Source organism: Cryptotermes secundus, unplaced genomic scaffold (genome assembly GCF_002891405.2).
Source record: "Cryptotermes secundus unplaced genomic scaffold, Csec_1.0 scaffold1031, whole genome shotgun sequence".
Classification (NCBI taxonomy): Eukaryota; Metazoa; Arthropoda; class Insecta; order Blattodea; family Kalotermitidae; genus Cryptotermes; species Cryptotermes secundus.
This window is the reverse complement of record NW_019718628.1, coordinates 938146-943373: the sequence shown is the minus strand read 5'-3', so window position 1 is coordinate 943373 and position 5228 is coordinate 938146. Positions and strand designations below refer to the sequence as shown.

The window sequence follows — 5228 nt, the reverse complement described above, 5'->3', positions numbered from 1 at the left end:
AATAAACGAAACTAATTTCACTCTGTTACTAAATATTTCCCTCGGCAATGAGCACTAACTTACCGACTCCATGGAGCTGAGCCCTTCTTCAGAAGCCGCAAATTGTGCGGCTACTCAAGAACTTCCCAGTATTTATGGAACCTGAAGGTTCATTACCGTGTTCACAGCAGCCCTCCACTGGTCCATATCCTGAGCCAGATCAATCCAATACATAACAACCGATCCTATATCTATAAGATCCATTTTAATACTGTTCATCCACCTACCTCTTGTTCTTCCTAGTGGTCTCTTTATTTCTGGCTTTCCTACCAATATCTTATATGAATTCCTCTTCACCCCCATTCGTGCTACAGACCCTGCCAATCGCACCCTCCTTGACTTGATCATTCTAATTATATTTGGAGAAGAATACAAGTGATGATCTCATTATGCTGTCATGAACCATCATCATTAGGTTGAAATTAGGGATTCTTTTCATGTGATAGTACGTTGTACATTTTTCATATTAGCATAACTTTCGGCATAAGGAAACACTGACATCACGGAATGCCAGCAATTACTTGGGTAAGTCCAACAGTTCAAGAAATTCCGTCTCTATGTATGGGAAACCGAAGGTTCATTGCCGTATTCACAAGAGCCCGTCACTGTACTCTATCCGAAGCCAGCAGAATTCAGTCTTTATTCCACCACTTCATTTCAGATATGTCTTCACCTCCCAAATGACAACTACAATCAAGTTATGAAACTCTGAAGACTGCAACCATTACCGAGTTAAACCATGCAATTCCTTGCAATGTCACGGTTTGTTACTTAACGGCACTATCAGCATCAGCGTTGCTTAGTCGTGTGGTCACTTAACTCTTTATCTTTCTACAAGCAGCACAGACACAGAGGCTGACCACAAAAGAAACAAATGCAGCCTCTAATTGGTTTATATCAATATTACAACCTAAACGTATCTGATGTATAAGATGCAGTGGAATACTTGTTCTAATAAAATTAAGTTGTCCCTGTGCTTAACTAATTAAACACTACGCCATGAAGACGTATGGAGGAGTGAATGTGTAGATCCACATTTTCTTACCTCGGCATTAGCTGGAGGTGAGTGGTCAGCTTCACGCCCTACATGTTCTAATATAATTGCATAATCAGCTGACCTTAGACAGTAAAATAATCATAGCGAAGAACTATGTCAGTATTCCCGTAGAAACTGAACATCTTAAATAATTAAAATGACTCCTTTCTTGAAGCTAACAGCAACGTAACTACAGTAGTTATTAGCCTCAAGTTCAAAGTCCAACCTGTAATTTATCACTGGGAAATATGTAATGGGATGCTAATCGATCTAACAGAAGATGAAATCACATCTTTCTACAAATATCTCTAAGATATAGCAGTAAACACGCAAGAGATTTGGCTGTTTTGACAGTACCTGTGGTGACTTGTGTACAAGACTATCACGTGCTGCGGGTCCCATGTTCGAAGCCTCCCCATGTCAGTGACTGAAGGGTGTAGAAGGTCCTCACCTAGTGGTGGCAAGACGTGCAGGAGCGTCCAATGAACGACGAGGCGACTGGCACGTGATTGGTGAACTGCGTCCCGCCGGACCGGTTCTTCCCCGACTGGTCACCCGGAATAGGAAGTGGCAAGGTGTACAAGGAAGTTTATGTCATTAGCGAGTTCAATCTTAACTCCATGCAACAGAGTCCTTCTACAGAAGCTGTTGGTCGTTCAGCTTGTCCAAAACTTTTCTTACTTTTATGAAAGATGAAATCTCATTGCCTTATTCATAAGAACCATTAAATTGGAATTTTTCGGAGCTTGTTCAACAGAGTCCTCATCCTTACTTACATTCTGTTTTGTAGGATTCACAATAGTAACAAGTAGTTACTATAGGATTCTGACGATGGTGTATAACACACAGAGATATTGGGTTTTCGGACTTCATCCATCGTCCTGGTATGGCGTGATATATATTTTATTGATTTCTATTAGGTTCTAAATTGCATAGACGTGATTTACTCCATTGTTGACGCTAGTTAGACACTATTAGTTTTTTTACTAGTTCTCCTTTCTATTCCATGCGTGAGGTCATTGACTTGGTTATTAGTTTGGCTTCGTGATATAAATTTCTACTGCTCTATCTGTCCTGGTTCCACGCTTGTACTTGTTTGGAACAGTTTATAATGTATAGTTTTCTCATTAGCTCTCATGGACTTAGTCTGGTCTCAGGTGTTTATAACACTTGTGTTTTGGGACATCGGTTGTGCAGTGACCCAACAGAATAGGTGTTTTCCCTCACCTGAGGACGGAAACAGATCCAGTTTCCGAAATGTCGTGTTTTTCTTAGTTATCTTAAAAACCAGGACGATGGATAAAGTCCGAAAACCCAATATCTCTGCACAATAGCAACGTTTAGTCTAACTTCCCTTGTTTCAAAACACAGAACTAGGCTTGTGACATTACCTTGCTCTGTGTGTGCTTTGTCACTGCTTAGCAACACTATAAAATGATTGTCGGTCCCGTAGTTTTCTCATCGGTCCCTGTCATGTCTTTTGTAGATCCCAAGTGGTCTTTTGCTCCGGGTTTCCGGCTAAAATTTTGTGTGTATTTCTAATTTTCGCTCATCTGATTTTCGTTAATATAATCACATTATGAAATCCTGTAGCTTAATGAAGAATAATTAAGAATTCTTTGGATGAAATTTTCCTACTTTTCCATAGTTTTTAGAGCAGTGGTTCTTAACCTTTGTCGGACCGCGGCACAGTAAATTATTTTTTTCTGTAAGATGAGGGGCCGGTACAGGGTTGCGGCCCTTCGGTTGATGAATACTGTTTCAGACAATCCTTTCGTCCCAGTGTCGGTTTAGTGTCTTGAAACAGACAATAAGCGATCCTTCTCTTCCTTCCATCACCTTTTACAACTCATCGTTCATGGCCGTACACTCATCTCATTGGACCTAGCGGTACCTCTGCAGCTCGTAGTCCTAGTCCACAAAGCTTTGGTTTACTTCCTAGACGAATCTTGGATAAACTGGGACAACATACCAAGTTAACAACGGGCTGGAACTATGAACAAAGCAAGGCCGCGCCATAGCTCAAGCTGTTAGTCGCTGGCTTCCCGCCGCGGCGGCCCGGGTTCGATCCTGGGTCTGGTCAAGTGGGATTTGTGATGAACAAAGTGTCGCTGGTGCAGGTTTTATCCGAGTACTTCGGTTTCCCCTGCCAATCTTCGTTCTACCAATTGCTCCACAATCACCTACACCTATCATCTGGGGCTGGTACAATAGGCCAGAAGTTGCCACAGTGCAAGGGACTTAGTCCCACCCCACTAGCAATAAAAAAATGAAGAAAGCAGTCTTCTGGGATGCGTTCGCGCGGATTTCTTCGTGTCTTCTACCCTGAAGATGGAGGTGATACGTTTCTCTGAAACGCCAGTTAACACAACATCTACACGGCGACACATCCCAGAAGACTGCTTTCTTCATAGTCACCGCCGCGAAAACCTCAAATCTTACGTACGGGCTGGAACTATATTAGAATTACAGGATTCACAGAAGAATTTGGGTGCTTTTCTGCTTCTGAAGCAGACAGATCTTCAGTCTTATCGCTACTGCCCTCGCACTGACACCACAGACTTCCACATTGCTTCCTGACTCTGCCTTTACTGCCTCGCTCTTGAAATGATTAACTAAAACTTTAGCTTGTCTCTGGAAAGTCTGCCACTAAGTTCAAACATTTTTTTAAAGACAAGGCGAAATTCAACGAACACAAAGCAACTACATGAAATGCGGCAAAAGTTATCTCAAACGGTAGGCACTAAGCTTCTGGCTTTTATCCAGTAGGTGACCGTTTCGAATCTTGATTGGTGCACTGACTACACTTACTATCGTTTTCCTTCAATATATTCAGTCCATTCAAGGGAAGTGCTGGGATAATACGTCAAGGTAGGCCACCACTGCTTCCCTCAACAGCATTTGGGGTACTATATTCAGTAAAGCGTCCCTCCATTCCACGCTACACAGTCTACATACTGACAGAGTCGTTAAATGAACCAAAATAAAAGTTGAAGAACTTAAATTTCAGCGGCTGTTTCTATCAAGTTAAGAAAATTGCAAGATGAATCGTTGGCCTATGTTTAGAACAACGGAAGTGACTCGTCGCCCATTATGTAACTCTCATCACGTGACAACAGCCATCAGCCGGCTTGTTTTAATCCCATAACACTTCCGTTTCCGGGACAGGTTCGCATTAATATCAAACTGTGATTTCCTCATGGAATCGGCTCCTTGAGGAGGTCAAGGTAAAGTTGTCCCTGTTCTAAACTAATTAAACACTACACCCTGAAGGTGTATGGAGGAGTGGATGTATATAGCCACATTTTCTTGACCTCGGCAATAGTCGGAGGTGAACGCTAAGCTTCACGGTCCGGCCGCTTTACCCTCAGAGACAGAGCCCCGGTACCCATTGGATAGAAGATTTGGTGGGTCCCAGAAACGGTGTGGACTACGTGGAGGAGAGGAAATTCTTGACTTTACCGGGACTCGAACCCCGACTCCTTGGTCGTCCAGCTCGTAGTCAGTCGTTGTACAGACTGCAATGTCCCGGCTCTCTTCTGCTTCTTGAATTGTCTCCATTTGATCCGTCCTAAGTTGAACAGCGCCAGTTTTGTGATTTTATTTCTCTATCCTGGTGGACATAGCAACAGTTCAAATTCCTTTATGTGTTGTTCTTTCGTGGCTACGATTGAAGACATAATTCTTTTATTGCCTGTCCTCTGACCACCTCGCAAATATTAAGGCAGAAATCCACATGAAACGAGAAAACCCGCTGAGCGAGATTTCTGTATTTCTTCTGTTGATAGGTGACGGTGAAAAGTGGGAAATGGAGTAGCGAAACGAACTTCGTTCCAACATGAGAATCTGAACAAGGGTGCAAGCTGCTTATATAAACGGATCACAAAAATTACCAGAAGAAAATTGCGGTATGAAGATAAACTCTCACTGGATCCAGCCGGTATCGAACCCAAGACATTCATTCTGGAAATGCTGTATGTTTATCTTATATAATAGTTCTGTTTTCCTGTTATGCAGAGGCATGATAATTTCGGTGGGTCCGGTTACTAAATTAGAGGTAGCCAGTAAGCTACACACAGGAAATTATAGTGCGGGACATTTGAACATGAATCTGTTCAAGGAAAGAAGGTTCTGCCTGTGTGTTTCTCGAAGA

The 5228-nt window shown here is 42.5% G+C and overlaps 1 long non-coding RNA gene across 1 annotated transcript in view; it reads left to right on the top strand.

The window, feature by feature from the left end:
- LOC117282191 overlaps positions 1 to 4926 on the top strand; it is an 86708-nt gene extending 81782 nt beyond the window's left edge. The window contains exon 3 of the long non-coding RNA XR_004512840.1: positions 4864 to 4926. This is a non-coding gene — a long non-coding RNA (uncharacterized LOC117282191). The remainder of the gene's footprint in view (positions 1 to 4863) is intronic.
- The last annotated feature ends 302 nt before the right edge of the window (positions 4927 to 5228 follow it).